The 20,962-nt window shown below is 38.5% G+C and overlaps 1 long non-coding RNA gene and 1 pseudogene across 2 annotated transcripts in view; one reads left to right on the top strand and one right to left on the bottom strand.

Moving 5' to 3' along the window:
- The window catches only part of LOC146489735 (uncharacterized), a 213,204-nt gene that overhangs the window by 132,667 nt on the left and 59,575 nt on the right, over positions 1-20,962 (top strand). The gene's annotated exons all lie outside the window — the stretch shown is intronic.
- Positions 1,576-19,293, bottom strand: LOC146489739 (uncharacterized; annotated as a pseudogene). Its single transcript, XR_014863355.1, has 8 exons — positions 19,254-19,293; positions 14,798-15,055; positions 13,541-13,686; positions 12,965-13,011; positions 9,513-9,628; positions 8,661-8,798; positions 4,194-4,303; positions 1,576-3,632 (listed from the first exon to the last, which is right to left on the bottom strand). The product of XR_014863355.1 is annotated as an uncharacterized LOC146489739 (transcript).

Here is a 20,962-nt window from a genome sequence, read left to right as displayed (position 1 = left end):
TGTCATCTACTCTGACAATGGAACAAACTTCGTGGGAGCCAACCACGAGTTAAAAGACTGCCTTTGTGAGTGGAATCAAGATCGAATTGCAAGTACACTGAGTCAAGAAGGAATTCAGTGGGTATTCAATCCACCCGCCGCACCCCATATGGGGGGAGTATGGGAGCGTTTGGTGAGGTCTTGTAACAAAGCCCTTGATGCTGTCCTGCGGAATCAAGTCCTCACGGATGAAGTATTAATGACCGCCATTACTGAAGTTGAGTGGCTAGTCAACAGTCGTCCTTTGACTGAAGTGAGCTCTGATATGGACGATCTTGAAGCGTTAACTTCGAATCATTTCATAGAGCATCTCCTAATCTGCCACCTGGTATTTTTGCTGACAAAGAGATATCGTGTCAGAAGCGTTGGCGTCAGGCACAAGTTATCACCACCCACGTCTGGAATCGTTGGTTGCGAGAGTACCTGCCTGGTTTAGCTGTTCGCAAGAAGTGGTTTCAACCTATGGCGAATGTTAAGATTGGTGATTTGGTGCTTGTGGTAGACTATGGAACCCCAAGAGGCTCCTGGCCTCTTGGCAGAATTGTGAGAGTTTTCCCTGGCCATGACAATGTCGTGAGATCAGCTGAAGTGAAGACCAAGCTTGGTTTGATGAAGCGTCCTGTTGTGAAACTAGCCCTCCTCGAAGAGTGTTCGCCCATTTAACTCGGCCGACAAGGGGGGAGGATGTTACCGCCATAAAATCGTCAGACTTTATTTTGATTGTTTACATTTTAATGACATTTCGTATAATCGGACATGACGTTGTTTTTTGTTTTTTTTTACCCGGATGAGAGCACATGGCATGGTTTTTTGAAGAAATGTACTACGGGTTGAAAGTTTTCTACAGATGGTGTAAAATGCTTGTAGTCATTAAAAAGTCATCAAAATGTTACCCGAGGTAAGAGATTTGGATTTGGGAGCCGTGGGAACACAGAGTGTGGAGTCTGAGCCACTATCTAGGAAGGCATATGTGGTAATCTGCTTATTATTACCAGGTCCACTAACTTTTACTGGGACTACCTTGAGGCAAACCCTTGGTCGCCCATTTCCAGATGTTTCTGCTGGAGCAGATTCTCTGAATGTCGTAAAGATGCCTGACTCGGTAGCTGGCTGGATGCTCAGGGAAGAGTTTGACTTAAAGGGTGCAGTGGCTGTTCCGCCAACAGAGCTCTGGTTTTCCATAATTGGTTCCAGTTTGACACTGTTCTGCTTTACTGCAGGGCTAGTGGTATTCTGGTCGTCAGGAGGGTGAATAAGGAAGTGGTGTCTTCTCACATCCAGGCTTCCGACAAGTAAATCTCCTCATGCAATCCCTAGTAAAATGTCTGAAAAGCCCCATGGGGACGAGCCAATAAAGTATGTATGTATGTATGTATGTATGTATGTATGTATGTATGTATGTATGTATGTATGTATGTATGTATGTATGTATGTATGTATGTATGTATGTATGTATGTATGTATGTATGTATGTATGTATGTATGTATGTATGTATGTATGTATGTATGTATGTATGTATGTATGTATGTATGTCCTTGTCCCAGGCAACTTCCACACAATTTCTTCTGTTGCACAGTTCGCAATCGTTCTTCATATGGTGCACCTTAAAAACTCTCACACTGCCAAACTGGATGTGAACCAGAGCAATTGCAACACTTCAAGGTAGCTGCTTTAACATTGCCAGGATTTTTGTGAGTGTTATTTGGTGCGGCGACATGAAGGGTGGTAGCTCTTCGAGGTGGCTCCTGTCTGTCTCTACTGATTGGTCTCCTATCTCTGTCATGTTGGACTTGCGAAGGCTTCAGTTCTTGCCCAAAACGATTGTTTAAGCGATCAGCTCACTTCTGGATGAAGCTCAAGAAGTGGGCAAAGCTAACCTGGCCCTTGGATTGGATAATATCCGTCCAGCAATATCCGTCCATTTTCGTTTCAGGCTTTCATCAGGCGGTTTCCTCATCAGCATCAGGATCATATCTTCGTTATCGAGACGAACTGCATAACAGGGTCCCATACTAGTTAACACCCTCTTCACATCCTCAAGTCTTCTGGCAAAGTCCATTAGACTAGCAACATCGCCTCTTATGTTAAGCTCTCTTAACTTTCTCAAGTGTGCATCGGCCACCATATCGGGTTGACCAAAATTCTTCGTTAGGGTTTTCCAAGCTTCTTCATATCTCTGGCCCACGGGAAGATTAACACAACTCTTGATCGCATCTTTGGCCTTTCCAACACACTGTGCCAGTAAACGGGTTAATCTCTGAGAATCATCGGTCACCTGGCTCTCGATGTGGTCACAAAAGTTGACAGCAAATTTCGCATATTCTGAAGGGTCTCCTCCAAACTTCATCAGTTCTATTTTTGGCAGCGAAGGACCTTGCTTGAGTGCTTTCGCTATTGTTGACCATGGAGCCATGCCTGCCTTTGTTTCTGAATGCCGTGCTTGTTGCACCGACTGCTGCGTGAGTTGTTGAATTGTCTGTAACAAAACATGTTCAAGAGGGGTGTGAACTGGTTGCAGAGCTGACTGAGCTGCAAATGATGGAGTCACATCGGATTTTCGCTGCTCACTCAGCTGATGTTCTCTAGGTGAAACATTCTCCTTCTGGCTGGCGAAAGAGGGACTTGCCGTTTCTGTCAGTACGTGTACGTGAGGGGTGAAGTCATCGTCTCTGCACTTCAAGTGGTCTTCTTCTGCGAAGCCAACAGATTAGGTAATGGTACATACGCAGACGATATATTGCTCTGAGAAATGACTGACACCGACGACACCTCCAGTTTAACCGTCACTGTGATAGGTGCTGCTGAAGTTTGAATATCGAGTAAGGGAGGCACAAAGGAGGAAACCTTCAGCGGTAAGCTTATCGGAGGATCTGATACATCAGGATACAACATGGTGGACAGGGTTGGATTTACCTCGTCTCCTTCACTTCTGTCACATGGGTATTGGCTTAGTAACTCTTCCTCTTCTATCTTCAACTCAACTGCAGCCTTCTTAAATTCTGTTTCTGCTGCTATCTTTTCTAGTCTCCTCTTCAACTCGGCTCTATTTCGTTTCCTTTCTTCCTCTATTTCAGGTTCTCTTCTCTTAAACTTGGCTTCTTGCTCTTCCAAGCAACGTTCTAAACTCTGTTTCTCTTCTAACGCCTCTATTCTCAGCCGTGCCTCTTCAACAATTTTCTGCTTCACTTTCACGCTACTAGGAGTGGAACATAAACTTTTCCTATTTTTAGTTGACCAACGCGGATGGCGGCTTGATTTCGCCCTTTCTTTAGTGTCCTGTTTTATCTGGAATTTCCACTTGCTAATATCAACATCTAGAAGACATTTGCGCTCAATCTCTTTCTCGTAACATTCTTTAGCCAAAGCCACCATTCCTTCGTCACCTTCAAATCGCAAATTTATACTTTTCATGAGCGTCTACAAATTTGTGAAAGGCATGTTCATAGCCGTCCATGCTTTGAAATATTTCTTCTTTACTCGCACCACCGGCAATGAGATCCCGCACTGAATTCAGTCTCTTCGTTACGTCTCCTAAATGTCCAGCTCTCCTCGCTTTCAAATCAATCGCTCTCTCCTCGACGGCACTATCCGTCTTTTACTCGCCAAACATTCTGACCTGGAATCCGCCTTTTCGGATTGTTACCTGATGAGATGAAATAGTGTTTTCCTGGCGAGGTTCTTTGCTTGAATGTAATTTCTCCGACAGCGACGTACGTTTCACTTCATCTGATATCTTGTTAGACTTCGACGCGGTGAAAAACTTTGAATGATGTAGAGACCCAGTGTCTCTATGGCGTGATCAAGAACAACTGAACACTTTCATATGCATTGAACTGTATTATTATTCCATGCAAATTAGCAAATAAACTTCCATCACGCCGAGCGAATGAACCGGAACAAACAAATAAACAAGCCAACCAACGATATAAACCAACGATTCACTGAAATGATGTACAAATACATTGAAATTAGAAAATAAAACGCCGAACAAAGAAACTAGCAAACAAAATCGACAGATATAAGATGTACTTTCAAGTTTTTTGTGCCTAGATCACGGACAAAACCGAATAAGCTTGAAAACACAAAAATACAAAATATGCCATGTGCTTTTATCAAAACTCGCAGAAAACAGTCAATGAAGCCAGCGGCTCACTGTATTTAAGCTGTCCTGAAATGTCCTACCTGAAGCCGACAGGCACTTATTTTGTTGCTGGAGAAAGAGAAATGCTTCGGACAATGCAGAGGTGGAAGGATGCGAGTAAGCTGCAGAAAGAAATAAAGTGGGAATGTAACCGGCCTGCAGCTTCCCATATGGGCAGAATATGGGAAAGACAGATCCCCACAGTTAGAAGGCTGCTCAATGTTATCCTCAAGGAGCAGTTTGTAAATGATGATGAACGTTTATCAACCCTATTCTGCAAGGTGGAGTCGATTGTTAATAGACGACCATTAATTACAGCTGTATCAGATGACCCAAAGGATGAGGAGAATGAGGGACCGTTAACACCCAACCATTTGTTATTGCTTTGCGGTGGACATGATTTGCCCCCAGGTGTCTTTGATCAGAGTGACATTTACGGCAAGTGTTGGAGGCATGTTCAGTTTCTATCTGACTATTTTTGGAAACGTTGGTTACGCCAGCACTTGCCCATTTTGCAGTTACGCCAGAAGTGGCTGCATCCCAAGAGAAATTTGAGGAATGGTGTTGTGGTCCTTTATCGTGGGTGAAAACACTCCCCGGAAAGAACTGGTCCATGGGACGAATCGTCAGACCTTTCCTGAAAGCGATGGGTTTGTCAGGTCAGCTCAAGTGAAGACCAGCTGGTCAGTACTGACGAGGCCGGTAACCAAGCCGTGCCTTTTGTCTCCAGGTGATGAGATGTGAACATTTTTAACGTGTCACGTGATGCACTGTATACCAGATTTTCCTTGCTAGCAGAGGTCTTTGACGGCGAGAAGGAGAGAGACCTCTGCCGGCCCCCGGCGTGTTCTCTCATGTAGCCGCCGACCAGATTTTTGGTCGAAACGGACCGGTTTTCAAAACCGGTTTCTGTTAATGTGCAATGCGCATGCTCTGTTCAGATTGTACGCTGGAAATCTCTGAGTCCACAGTTGTTATGGCTTCAGCTAGTTTACAAGTTTCGCACTTCAATTATTATGCGTTTGCCATCTTCAAAATCCTTACTTCGTTTGATTAACGCGATTCTACTTTGCGAAAGCATTTCTTACAGATGGAGAATTATGTTCTTTGAATTTGCGATGTCGTTGAGGGGTCCGTGGCATTTCCACATACAGCTGACAATAATTTCACACATCGCCCTACTGCGGCTGCTGTTTTGCGCGCAAACCGGTTTGCGATGCTCATGTTACATGCAGCTAAAATGTCACTCGTTGCCAGGAAACACTAGCGCATGCGCGACAGAAGATTTGTCGGAAGCCGGCAGAGGTATCTGTCCTTCTCGCCGTCAGAGACCTCTGCTAGCAAGGAATACCAGATTTGTCTTAACTAGGAAAAAAAACTGATTAGAGAGTTGGACTGTCGTTAAGTCACTGAGCCGTAGAAGTCTCGGTAAACGCTTAAAATGTTGTCAGCTTACGGTTTTGTTTTAGCGAGTTTAAGGGGCCGGGATGTTAAGGACAGTCTGTTGTCCTGCGCCCCTACGTATCCTCCATGTGTGGGTCACGTGATGTTTTTTTGTGAAACCATATGCTTCAAGCAGTTTGTGCCTTTGTTATTTAGTGTAGTTTGTTCGCTTTTAATGACTCGATTTGGAGAGACAGGCCGCAAGATGCCCAAAAATACGTCAGTTACCATTTTTAATGCTAATTTCAGCTAGTTGTAAGTATTACTGTATTTGTCTATGCCCGGTTTGCAAGCTGTTTCATTTCGTATTTTTTCAGCTGTACCGAAAGGACGCACGTAACACGAGTGAGTGAAAACAACTGGGATTTGAGTGTAGCGTTTCGTGTGATGGATTAGAAAACATCTTCTGCGGCTACGGTTTTGTCTTGTGGTTTTTCCAACAATGATTATGGAAGAAAAGATCTTAGTAAGGACTATTGAAATCCAAAACGAAAATTGGGGCTAAGCAGGTATTTTTCAAAGATAATTGAACAACAATGATCCCAAAAAGCTTTAAAATATATAGCAACGTATGGAATCTTTTTCCAAACTGAAACTTAGACGTACGAATACAGTACGAATACAGTGAAGTGGGAGAAGAGGTTTTAACACCATCACACTTGATTTATGGGAGACGCATCAAAACACTTCCAGACGAGGTTGCTGAACCAGACGATGCCATTAATATCGACAATTGCTCTGCAAGATTTAAGTATCTCAGCACTAGGTTGAGTCATTTTTGGAATAGGTGGCGAAAGGAGTTTCTTGCAAACCTGCGCGAATTCCATAAGTGTAAGTCAGGAAAAAGAGAAAGAGAGGTTGAAGTAGGGGATGTAGTTGTAGTGTACGAGGAAGAAAGGAAAAGGGGTGAATGGAAGATGGGAGTTGTAGAGAGACTAGTGACAGGTAGAGATAACGTAGTTAGAGGAGCTACTGTCAGAGTCGTTACGAAGGGAAAACCGATTCGACTTTCCAGACCAGTTCAGAAACTTTATCCGTTGGAGTTTCGGAGCGAAGGGGAGGGAATACGAGCACTTAGCGAACGCAGGCGGAATACAGAAATTCCGACAAGAAAAGTCCCTCCTAGAAATGCGGCCTTAGACTCTACATGGAAATCGAGACTAATGCTTGACTCGTAGACGAGTCAAGGGGGGGAGTGTGTCGGGAAAGAAATAGTAACTTGATTGTTCTGTGATTAAATATTAATTAGAAATTGACATTTGTAGCGCAAAGAAGTTAGATTTCGTGACATTAGATTTCACAATAATGTAGACAAAGTCCGAGTATATTTACGATATAAAATGATGTAACTGCATGCATTATCTTAGGCTAAATAAGGTGAAAGAACGTGCGATTTTGTAATAGACACTTAATTTAGATACATTACAATGGGAACGTTTACTGTACATGTGGTTAATGTAAAAATACTGCCTTGCGCAAGGATAGTAGAAGAACCACTGTATACTTAGAATGTTTTAGTTGATCGTTGATCGTTGATCGTTGATCGTTTAGTTACGTTGATCGTTGTGATACGAACGTTGAATATGTGAGAATTGTACATCGCAGTAGATTGTCGGATTGGATTAAATCGTGTTGTTACATCGAAAGATACAGTCCTCTTTATTTGTTTGAACCAGCGGAGCGGGGTTAAAAGAATTCCGCAGAACCCCAATTATATTTTATATATTATTTATTTTATATTTTATATTATATTGTGTAGAACCCCAATTATATTTTGGATTTCAACAGGCCTTAATAATTCGAATATTCTTTTCCTTCATATAGTCTGAAACCATGTAAAATACCTGGCTTTGAATAAAGAGCATCCATCCTTAAGAATGATATCAGAGTTTCTTGGACCATCCTGAGATGCACAGAACATGCACAGTAACAAAAGGTGGCACCTTCCTGGCTAAAGTCAATTTTAAAACTTAAATTACTTTTCTATTAAAACAGCATTTTGTTATCATCCTTTTTTTATATTCAACTCTCTTTTAGTTTGTACATGTACTACAAGATAATGATACTTTTTAAGTTATTTTCCCCTTTTTTTAGTACTTTTTTGTCATGTTAAAGTAGTTTAGAACTCACGATCAAACGCAATATTAAATTTTTTGCCATAATGTTGTTTTTAAGAAGAATTCTCTCCAAAGACGATCTTGAGCACAATAATTTTAGAAGACACACGGAAAGTTTTAATGGTGCAAGACCTGCAAAAGATAACGTAAAAGAGCTTGGGATTCATTCCTTCGAGTTGAAGTTTTTCCGTCTAGTGATCATGAAGAAGGGCAATGAATGCCAAAACTTTGTTATATTATTCACACTCAAGGTCAGTGGGATGTAGAGAGAAGGCCTCTGCTAGATAGCTCCAGAAGCGAACTTAACGGTGAGTTGTTAACATCATTGCGATTTATTTGGCTTGCCATTGCATATTTTTCAGTTCAAATTGCTTAATTAGTTTATGACAAAATTCGCCATCTCACGTTTTGGGTTTCGTTGTTCGTTTGCTTGTTCCCTTGCTTGCGTGTGACTTTCTCGAATCGACATGTTACTTGCTTCATCAAAATTTCTTCAAAGCAGCGAAGATGTAATTAACAGCTTCCCCAATTAATTTTGAAGGCCACAATCACTGACTGCAAGACAAGACTAGTTCTATTCACAATTTTTCATAAAAAGGATAGGAGATATTCCTACCAGCTTTTTTGGTCAAACTGAATACGTGCACTTTTTGCTCACGATCCTTGCAAAATATGGAAATTGGGCGATGCATTCTTTTCCATTCTCGTTTTCACATTTCCTTTATTTTTTAACAGACATTTTTTTTTTCTATCCACCAACAGGTCGCATCGTACCGAGAGGCCTTCATTCACTACTTGTTCCACAACGTAATTATGCAAAGGATTTTAAATTCGGCAGTGCCAGGTACCAAATCTGAACCAGTTTTGAAAAGAAAGCTTCAAAAACAACTCTCATTGACACAGTAAAAAGAGTTTATACCTGTAGTCTTGCAATGACCGTTACTCGCTGACTCCGCTAACAGGACATCTTTATGACCTGGCTCTAGTTTCCCACTGATCACTATTTTCTTTGGTGCAGTGTTTAGTGCTTTTCTGACTGATCTCCCTATCCACCCTACTAGACGTAGAAACACAAGTACAATAAATGAGTCAAAAAACCAAAGAAAAAATACAGTATTAGTATTGACCTTATGGTGCAGCTTAACGGTGGCAAGTGCGTCAAAGCAGTAAAACCATAATAACACCAGTCAGATATACAAGCAAAACAATTATATACAGTAAGAACAGTTTTAGTAACAAATTTGCACTATTGGGACAATACATGGTGCTGCGTTTCTAATTCATATGGCTCAAAATTCTTAGAACGGTCTATCACAAAGCTCCCTCACATCCTGGATGTGTGATGTGATCTTCACATGGGTAAATTATTTGCCAAATGAAGGCCGTGTAAGGTGCCTTGTACTGTTTTGTGTCTGCTGTGTGCAGGTATTGACCCTTTTTCTAAGGTTCTGTCATCTCGTTAACTAAGATCGCATCCAACTTTCCAGAATGTTTGTCTGCTTTTTATATTGAATGTTGGAGAGCGATAGTCTAAACTTAAGCACGTGTTATCAACTTGCTAGACTAAAACGAGCAATCCTTCCTATCATGACCACCAGGGAATAGATCAGCACGATAAAAAAACACAAGTATACACAGATATACAATCACAATTGAACGTTTTCTAATTTTCATGGTGCAATCAGTTTGCAAAAAGCACATTTTCAACTGGTTAAAAAAAGAGCTAGATTCGAGAAACAAGTACTCACTTCAGTTGGTGCGGATTGCTCACCTTCCCTTGCCACACCTTCAGTTTGTGTGGATTGCTCACGTTTCTTTGCCACACCTTCAGTTTGTGTGGATTGCTCACCTTCCTTTGCCACACCATGCACAGTCTTGTCCTGTTTTCTAAAAGGGTACATAAATACAGCAAAATGTCAAAGATCTGTATAACTACATGAGAAAAATGCATAATCTTGAGAAAGCATCTAGTAGGTGATTAATTAACAATTATTCCACGAGCGCGCGTTGGATATGAGATCATAGATAGCGCTGAGTTGGCTATAATCATCTCATATCCAACAAGCGCAAGTGGAATAATTGTTTTATTAAAAACAATCGAGAAATGTTGCTAGATCTTACTGATTTCGCTGTGCAAGAATAACCAGCAGACAATTTAATGGTCGCCACTTCTCGGCCATGGTATAATGGCTCATATACCATGGCCGCTAAGCCAATCAAATCCCTCAAATTGCATTATACAATGATTCAGTTTTTAATAATTGGGAATATACAACAAAATACCCAGCTAATTAGTCCTCCAAAAACAGACACCCAGATGAGATCCGATTTAGGATTATCCATTTCACTCACGAATTTTTTGAAGATTTCATTGTTCGCAATGGAACGCAATAATAATAAGTCTGACAAGGTTTTCATGGTGTGTTTGTATTTTTACAGATATTGTGAACTGCCGAAAAACCTTTTGACCGGTTTTCTCTCAGCAATTGGTTAACATCATCGTTCTGTAATACAAAGAATTAATTAAAATTCAGATCAATCGTCATCTAAAGAGGTCAGCTCAAAAAGCTCGCTAAAATCAGTTTTAAGCCAAGTAAACGCTTTCCTACAGCTCAACTTATCCCTAGAAGGATAGTTGTTCAGAACCTTTCTGAGCAAGTTCATTTCTCGAGTACTGAGTCTTTAGTTAAAAAGGCAATTCAGTTCAAACCTGGCGCCATTTTAGCCATGAAGCTGGATATTGCAACAGACTCAGGTTCAAAGCTAGGCACCAGTACTAAAGTTTGCCCTTCATGGGATCCGGAATACAACGCAGCAGCTTTCGGTTGCCACAATCCTTCCCGTGGAAGTGGGGTTTTGTGCCTCGCGCCAAATTTTGAGCTGTTGAACGGCTTCGAAACTTCACGTTTCTGAGCGGGGATTTGTGCATAAATAAATACAACTGTCTATTGTTTCTGAAAATAAACACTTTATATTACAGTAAAATTACAATAAATATACAAGATGCAACATCACTTATGGAGTTTAAATGTATAACATTCCACCTTCTCGGCTTAAATGGCGCCCGGTTTGAACTTACTTGTCTTTTTAACGTAACACTAGCTGTACCTCAAAAAAATGAACCTGTTCGAGACTATACCGCACGGAAAGGTTTCTGTAACTACCCTTCCAGAAAGAATTCAAAGACGCAAGAAATAAGGTAAATAACTCAATTAAGAAAGCCAAACGCAAATATTTTTCGGAGAAATTGGACGCAAGTAAATGTGATCCACGTAAAACATGGCGGTTAATCAATGAACTCCAATCTCGCCAATGCAAATCTACTAAAGTGTCTCAGATTAAATCAGGGCATCAAGTCTTTACTTCACCCGAAGACATAGCAGACGCGTTTAACAACCATTTTACTAGTATTGGCCAGACTCTAGCCCGTGAAATTCCTACTGTAGACATTGATCCGCTTTACTATGTGAAACTCTCTGACGGGGTTTTTTCTTTCGAAAGGATCAATGTCCAAGAAGTGGTCAACTTAGTGAAAGGTATCGACGGAGGAAAGGCCACTGGTCTTGACAATATTCCATGCAAACTATTAAAAATAGCCGCTGATGTCGTCGCACCTTCTTTAACATGTATATTTAATCAATCACTACTGGCCGGTATCTACCCTTACGACTGGAAGCTGGCTAAAGTGACACATACCTCTCTTTAAGACTGGATACAAGACTGACTTAAACAACTATCGGCCTATATCCGTTATACCTGCTGTGGCCAAAATCTTTGAAAAAATTATCTATGACCAACTATATAATTATCTAAATGCAAATGATTTATTAACCAGTTGCCAGTCTGGCTTTCATTCTTTACAGAGCACGCTCACTTCCTTGTTGGAGACTAGCAACAACTGGTGTATCAATGTTGACAAAGGTCTACTCAATGGTGTAATTTTCATTGATTTAAAGAAAGCCTTTGACACTATATAGATCACGAAATGATCTTGCAAAAACTTACCAAATATGGGGTGGATAAGATGCACTGAAATGGTTTAAGTCTTACCTAACAAATCGTTTACAACGATGCAATGTAAACAATCACCTCTCCAGTGCAACCCCTTTAAACTGTGGTGTTCCCCAAGGATCAATAATTGGTCTTCTACTCTTTTTGATCTATAAAAATGACTTACCAAATTGCTTGAGCCTTGGCTCTCCTAGAATGTACGCTGATGATAAGAATGTTACTTTTGCGAGCTGCATCTGACATGCTTAGTCTTGAGACCCAAATCAATACTGAACTGAAAAGCATTAATCTCTGGCAAACTAGTTTTCAGATTATAAAATCTGTTTTCTTTTCTCGTCACTGAAACGTAAAACTTACAGAGACATTTATTCATCTTGTTTACTTCCATGCTTTCAAATTCTGTCTTAAACTCGTTTTGTTTGTGAAATCATTCTGTTAATAAAGAAAATCTTGCTCGAATTGAACTTAATTTGTTGTCTTCATTTTAAGTCATCGAGATCGACAACATGCAATTTACAAGGGTTTTTTATTACAATTGGCAAAATTTTCATCTCTTGCCTTCGAAAAGTATCACCTTTGACTTAGCTGCATCATTAGTGCCTTTCGGAATTGCATTTTCTTTCATCCTATTTAGTTCTTTTTCAGAAATGTCAACAAATAGCTAAGCGGCCATTTTGAAAGTTAGTGCTCCCGCTAAAATCACCTCGACCAATCAGATCAACAGAATCTCTATAATCACCTGAGTAATTATACTAATAGATAATAAGTCTTCTTCTGCATAGGAAAGAAATTAATGGGCCATTTCCGAGTTGCTTTGAACCTCGTTATGAAATTAAAGCAAGACCAAAACTTTTCAGACGAAAATTAGTTTTGTTTGCATATGAATGAAAACTAATAAAAGAGTAACTTGCAAGAGAGCAAGTGCTCTTGGTATCCAAAAAGAAAAATTGAGGGTAACCATGCATTTTTTTGGAGATAATAAAGCGTCAATTTGGGAAAAAATGCCATACCTTGCTTTGTATTTTAACTCGTTTAAAATTGTTGTTGCTTAAATATCTCTTAAATTTATTTATTTTCATAATAAAAACTTTGCACTTCGTCTTTGCACATTGCTTTAACAATGAGGTTCAAAGCAACTCGAAAATGAGTTATTTGAAAAACAGCGCGATCTACGGACCACATACAATTGAATACGATTTGACAGAAATGTACCTTAACCTTGACTTTCCATCCCTGTTTATTTCCTCTATAATAAGAACCTTGAGAAAACAAAAGAACAAAGAAAAAGCTGACTAGTCACAAAAAAGTTACTTTTTTATCTAATGGCTCCATGACATTGTCAAAAAAAAGGTGTACAGCTGTAGTGAAAAACTATTATCACTTTAAGGACGGTGCCCACTTTTGTCACTGCGCATACGTCCTACGCATCTCAAGATACTCAGGTTTCGTATGGGTGGTGCCTACTAATTGCGCGCTTTAAAATTATGCGGAGAAAGCAGAACTTAGCAAGTGCTCTTGGTATCCAAAAAGAAAAATTGAGGGTAACCATGCATTTTTTTGGAGATAATAAAGCATCAATTTGGGAAAAAATGCCATACCTTGCTTTGTATTTTAACTCGTTTAAAATTGTCGTTGGTTAAATATCTCTTAAAAAAATGCGTGGTTACCCCCAATTTTCTTTTTGGATTCTAATAGCCTTTGCTTAGATCTGCTTCTCCCCCATAGTCATAAATTGTGCAAAAATACCTCAATATTAGTAGGCAGTCAGTCCTTAACACGTGTTTATACCTGTCCTTGATAAAGGCCAGCATCTTGCACTGTCATTGCCAGGTTGGTAAGAAGTTGACGTGAGTTACTCATAGACTTGTTCCATAATTGTGTTTCACTGTCCTCTGATATGCTAAAAACTCTTCTCATTTCTGACATAAGATGACCTAAATTGCATGTTCAAAGAAACAGTTATTTCTGAACGATTATTAAATTTTTACACTTGACCATGCTAGAATAAGTGTTTGAAGTACCAGGTGCCAATTGCAACTTAAAAGTGTACAAGGATATTTTTGCTCATAATATATCGCCTTGTTTCCAGACTTCTTAAGAAAGACTACTTGCTTTCCTATCATCACTTTTACAAAGAAATTACAATCACTGCAGTTTTCATCAACGTTCGTCTTGCCTAAAAGCTAGTTACCCAGACTCATTGTCCCCTTCAAGCCAAATGAATGTCCCTGCTGTTAAGTGGCGTACAACGACAACACTTTATTAAGAACAGAGAGTTAAAAGTTAGGTGTAGACAATTTCAGCCCCCTCAAACCGTTATTCTTTTTCCTTGATTAATAATGATAACGGAACTGAGAGTAGTGCAATTTGATCTGAAATCATACGCGTGATTTCAAAATCACGCGAGTTCGATTTGAAATCACAAGCATGATTTCAGACCAAAATTGCACGACACATAGAGTTCAATTACCACTTTATTACACCTACTTTGAAATCACAGAGTAATACATTCTATTTTTGTTACTTCATTTCCATTTTGATGGGCTAAAGAAAGGATGCGCTTTAGCACAAAAAATGGTTCAATTTAGGAATAACTCGCACTGTTGAGAGCCAACCAGATTGCAAGGATTACCAGTGATTTCAAAATGGGTGTAATAAAGGAATTAATCAGTTTTTTGTTTTGTTGTGTGTTGTTTTTTCTTAAACTTTTCGCATGTTGTTTAGATCTACATCTAGGTTAGATCTTATACATGTATACATCTTATTGGATGTTACACCATGTATACTGCTGTATATTTTTATAAGCTGTGCTCTGTGCTGAGGGGTGATGTTTCGTTGATGAGTCCAAACGGTGAGTTAAAATATATATAAACCCCGTTTATTACTGCACAAATAACGAACTGTGTGAATAGCGCAACAAATCTGTACTCAATCCGCGTGTAATTCGAACAGTACTAAGTGGCTTACGTCCTTCTGACCAGGACTCGCACTCATATACAGCAGTACTTCTTTGCCTGGATATCTCTCTTGGATGTTGGAACTCACCAATACTGTCTCCCTTACTAAACTTCCTTGTGACCAAGGTTTGAGGATCTGAATGCTGTGAGAGTTGGAACTCCATCAGGTATACCTCAACCTTAGGGCTTTTCACATGCATGCCATGACGCACTACTACTTTCCTTTGTAGAGCCTGTTGATCTGATGTCATTCCATACCATGATACAAGCTTAAACCATGCTTCTTCAGGCACAGGGTCGTAATCAAATTCATCTACCAAATGGTGCTTTAGAGTAAAGCCATCGCCTAAACAAAAGAGAAAACTTGTAAGAAGAATCATTTATTAAATAGATGATATACAGTGATGAGAAGACTTAGGGCAATATGGGCACTTTGTGCGTTTCAAGTAGAATGCCATTCTTGTTACTCGGGCCGTAAGGCGGACCGAGTTAAGGTTTCCGTAGCATTATCAAATTCTTTTTTCTTTTTGGGGTCGCGATGGGCCGAGAGATAAGACTTCGGGCCACGAGTTATTGTTCTCGGTCTCGTTTTTTGTACTCGGCTGGTACGAGTTACGTTTTCTGTCGTGTTATCAAATTCTTTAAATTCTCGGTCGCGTTCTTTGTTTTCGGGCCGTGAGGATTGTTTACAATATGCAAGCCAGACGTGCGAGGCATGAACAAAACATGCGAGGCATGCGAGGCATGAACAACCCCAACATAAACTGCCAACCGTTAAGCTAACCGGGGAGCTATTTAAGCTAACCTAAGTGCTATTTAGGCTAACTGGAGTGCTCTTTAGGCTAACTGGAGTGTTTTTTAGGCTAACCTGAGTGCCTCAAGGTTAGTTCTGTTTAACCGAAAATTTGGCAACTAAATCAGTCTATGTCCTCGCGGGCCAAGATAGATAAAGATGTCTCACGTTTACTATGGAAAAACAATCAAATGTAGAATTAACTGTTTCTGTCTTCAAATAAAAGGTGAATAACAAATGCTTTCCCCCTGAATTTCATTTAAAAATATAAACAGCGAAACATTGAAAAACGTACAAGAACGTACGCGTGACGCGTAACGTTACTCTAGATCCCGGGGGGGGGGGGGGGGGGGTACTCAACAGATGCTTGGGTAGGGAGGTGCGGCCGGGGCGTCTAAACCCTGACCCTGTTAAAGACACAATTCTCTGATTTCCCTATCCCGTTTAACACAGAATTCAAAAATTTCAGGCCCTTTGTAAGACATTTAACCCAAAATCACACCCTGTTTAACGCCGTTTTCACGCCACTTCAAATCGGTTTAACGGAAATATCTCGTTTGCGTTTCAAGCAATACAAAAACCCTATGCTCATTACACAAATCAATGTTTTGGGGTGTTTTGTAAATTTTTGGGTGATTTCTAGGTATATTTGGGAGGAGATAGTTTTTCTCAAAAGAGTAGTAAAATTAAGAGAAATAAGAAGTATTGAAGATTTAGTGAAGTTTTAAAATTAGAATTTGTAGTTAATAATTAATAGACGGATATCAAGTTAGTCCACTAGAAACCCTGGGTGCTCTTGCATGGGTATCAACTGTCTGTTAGTGTTTCAAAAATCTTTTTCTTTCTTCTATCCATTCTTAAAACCTCTTCAAATTTCACTCAAATTCGGGTGTACCCCCACCTTAATGCATTGGCAATCACAATCTGTTTAAGCTATTAGGTCATGTAGGGATACCCTGTTTAAGACAGAAAGTGATGAAATAGATACCCCCGTTCAAGAAAAAAGAAAACCATACCCTATCGGGCCACACGTCCCCGTTAAGGTCACATTATGGAGCACCCTTCCCCCCCCCCCCCCGGGTCTAGATGATACTGAAAATTACGATCCGTCATTGACCCAGTGTCACATACATATTAGGAACGTACAAATGGTTTCTGTCTCTAAACGAAAGGTGAAAACGTAAGGATTAAAGCCCGGCAGGAGCACAGGGATTATAAAAAGCATTCGTAAACCCCACGGTTTGAATAGACGTGATGAATTGTAAAAAAAAAATTATTTCTTTATTTTATTTTACTTATTTTCTTATCTTTTGGTACCACCTTGTAAACGTCATTTCCGCCACTCCTGTGTATTGCAACATCCTCCATAATATAATATTGTAATTTCATATATAATTTAGTAACATCTAAACCTGAAGAAGGCTGGTTTGGCCAGCCGAAATATTGTTTTAAAATATATTACGTTGTGTCAGCTTTGCAGTAGTCTTTGGACTTCTCATCATCTATTTTTGAAGTTTGGCTGATTACATCTCCTGTGAGATCCAACGTACTGTACAAGCAAGCAGGATCTTCGTTCACGGCTTTTGCAGTTTTTAAAGTTTTCATTCCTATGACAAATGTCGTTTTCCCCTGTATTTCATTGACTGCAAGAAATACAATTCTATCTGGTGGTTACTTATTGCCTCACTATATTTGATCATGCACGCCCGACAAATTTATTAACCTCGCTTGGCGAGGAACAAAGAATTCAAAGTGACACAATATTGTCACAATTAGGTCAAACATTATTTGTGGAGAATTAGTGATGTAAATATACAGTAGATGTTGTGTGTTACTTTCCATATCAAGTTTCACATATTAATAATTATGGTCACTCGAGGACATAACTATTTGTAACAAACATGATGTACAACTTAAAAAGTGCCTTATCCTAAACCAATACCATCTACCCCCTTATATTTTTTGCTCAAAGAAATTATGTATAAATGTGAAAATATTATTATTCACCTTGGATCCAATAATTGGTTCTCTTTCAAAACAGATTGAACATTCTTCATGAACATTTCAGAAATTCTTTTAGCATTCACAGTTTTCATGGTTGCTCTGTAAAATAATGTTTTACTTTTTACTATCATCATTCCCTTTAGAAACGCTGTTTGTTTCAAATAATATGATTTAAAGGGAGGGATTCACAGTTCAGCTCACATGTGTACATGTATGAATCAAACTACTTATTAAATATCAATAATGTCAGTATTTCCACTAACATTTTGTGAGAATTTTGGTGATTTGTCAACAGTCTTGCTAGGACTAATTAGACTGTGATTACTTATTATAAGTACATGCGAGTGGGATTTTTAAAGCCATAAAATAAAACGTTACGAAAGAGAAAAAATGCACATGCACTGAAAAGTGAAAAGGGCTGACCCTTCAGGACTTAAACTCACAAATCCCAACTTGCATTAAAAGTTCATAGACCTCATGCAAAAATGGCTGGCATTTTAGTATTCTTTTGTCTGCATTCATATTAGCCCTACTCGTCTTGTTTAAGGTAATTGTTGGTAAAACTTAAATTATTCTTTTGGCTGAAGAACAGGGTTACTGCACTGTACTGTAATGCTAATAATTGAATGCAAACAAAAGAATATTTATGTCAGCTATTTTTGCATCGGGACTTTAAGTGCACATTGCCTTACAACATGATAATACTGATAAAGTCTACATAAACATCACATCAATTAAATAGTATAGCATAAAAATGACAGAGTAGATTAGTAGTAAGATGAGAAAACAATGTCTAAAAAGTAAAAAATAATGCATGCATGCATTAAATAAAGTTGTTTAGTGACAACATTAATACAAGAAGAAAGAAAACCATTTAGGTTCCATGCATTTTGCTAAAGTTCTTGAAATATAAAAGTAAAATAAGAAAAATCATCTATAATATGTAAAGTCATAATTATCAATCAGAATGCTATACATTTGAACCAGCTAGAGCTGTTTGCAGCACAGTGTAGCAAGTAATGAATTACAACCAGGTGAGATCACACCCACCATGTAATATAGCAGTTGGGGGGGGGGGGGGTATGTAATATTTAAAACACAAGCAGCAGTGTTTTATCAGGATTTTAAACCACAAGGCACAGCCGAGTGGTTTTAGACCCCATAAAACACGTGCTGGGAGTTTTTTGAATGGCTTCAAAAACATTCCTGGAAAAGCATGTGTCAAGAGAGTTCATAACAATGATGCTTTTGTGAATGTTGGAAATTAGCATACAAGAAAAACATTAAACACCACAAACTAATAAGGAGGAGGTTTTATCGGATTTTAAAACCACTACATGTGATATTTTATCGACCACTTGATAGGTCAATGGGCTTATGAATCATTACTGAGTTTTTGAATATTCATACAAACGCTGCATACTGCTTTTCTTTTCACCCTTTTAAGGGCTGTAACATTTTTCTTTTCCCAAGGAATGATGGAGACTGCTATAAAATTATCTAAATGGATTTACACATCTGTAAACTTAAGGTTAATTTCAAAAGTTGGTGCTGCATGAACTACATGATTTAAAATCAATAAGTATGCAAGTCTCATACAGTGTTACGAAATTCAAAAAAAATGTGTGAAACTGAAGTGTAAAAATTCAGTCATAAAGGATGTAACTGAAACACAAACCACTACCATATTAAAAGTATTTACTTTTTGGTAAGCATTAATTAAACATGCAAACAATATCTTTCATGCCTGCAGTGACCCAATATCCCTTGAATGCAGATGCAGCCATATTAAATATTTTCATTACAGTGTACCTTCAAAAAGACTTGAATTATTGATAGGGCCAGGATTGTTCCACCACACACCAACACCAAACTGATCTCTTGTATCAAATCCAACAAACTTCTTCCATTTTTTAAACCACCGATAGTTAACAAGATACCTTCAGAAAAAAAACAATAACATTTTATTCATAATTCCAAAGAAAAGTGAAAAGGAGATAAAAGAAGTTTTATCCCTTTCAAGGAAATGAAACATTTTTTACCCCATATTAAACAATTGGTAATTATAAAAACACTTGCAAATCATTGTACTCACTAAAAAGGAAATCAACTCACATCTTACATACACACATGTATACAGATGATCTACTTTCCATGCTTGAAATAATTTATTATCATGATGAGAGAACTGTTTCTATAAAATGATGTATATTATAATAAGCTTTTTGCTAAATATGACAAATTTGTTTCATCTTTCTATTGAAATGTCACCTCCAATCACAGTCATCTGATGAGTGGGCTTCTTTCATACAGAAACCAGCAGCCCTCTTGTCCATGCAGTTATGGAATATCAACAAACTGATTTCTGAGTTAAGAGCTGACTACCAAAAAACTATTATATATCATTCTGAAAGTTATTATTATGTCATAGATCATCATCAGCAGCAGCCAACTGCACTGCAGTCGGAGAAACTACTACTGACAGTCAGCTTCAGCAGCTGCAAAGAGGGTTTAGATACTACGTAATCGTTTTCAATCTCTCCTTTTCAACTTAGCCCAATTCAGTCGCATATAATTATAGCTGCTATTTTTCTTTCACCTATTAAATCTCATTTCACATATGTGGCATTCCAAATATTTTATTTTCATTTTGTGAAAAAATGATTTTAATTAGGTTTTTTTTCCATTTCATTTGGCCTGGCACTGTTTAGAAAATAGCCATTATGGATAATTTTGATAGACGCAAAAAATTAATTCGTCATCTCATTTTATCATTTCAAATTATGCGCTTGTAATATTGATACTTTGAATTCATGGGTTTGCTTTTTGTGAAAAAACATCATTTCAAATCAAAATATTCATGCCTTTATGATTTGATATAAATATATAAATACAATTTATAAATTATTTGTTATAAATATATCATGATTTCATATACATGTATCATGTCCTAACATGGTTTCAAACCAAAAATGCAAGATTTTAATTGAATTTGGTGACTTGTTCTTTCATTTCATACCCTGCTGAATATGATTTTTAATTATTACTTTCTCACAGATTTGAAACCCTGAAACCCTCAAGCAAAAGGTTTGAACATTGCATTTGTAAAGCAGTTAGTTAGACGGACTTGTAAAGATGGCTTTATTTATCTATGAAAAGGGAACATGGGGTGCTGAAAACTGGTAAAGAGTTGTCCATAGATGACGTATTCTCTCATCCCAAGCGTTTTTTGGGCAAAATAACACAAAAATGTGATAATCCAAATGTAAATAACAACAACATCATAACATCAACTTGCATGTAGCATAAAATTCAACTTGTGCTAGCCCATATTTTATTTTTCATAATAACTTTTTGTTTCCAATTGCTAAGATTCTGCCTATTAAGCCTTGGGTAACATTAATAAATGTTATGACCTTTGTTTTCGATTGGCAACCAGGTTAGTATCGTTTTCTA

Source organism: Pavona decussata, unplaced genomic scaffold (genome assembly GCF_977016875.1).
Source record: "Pavona decussata unplaced genomic scaffold, jaPavDecu1.1 SCAFFOLD_3, whole genome shotgun sequence".
In the NCBI taxonomy this organism is placed as follows: Eukaryota; Metazoa; Cnidaria; class Anthozoa; order Scleractinia; family Agariciidae; genus Pavona; species Pavona decussata.
The sequence above is the reverse complement of the archived record's forward strand: the minus strand, read 5'-3'. Positions and strand labels throughout refer to the sequence as shown.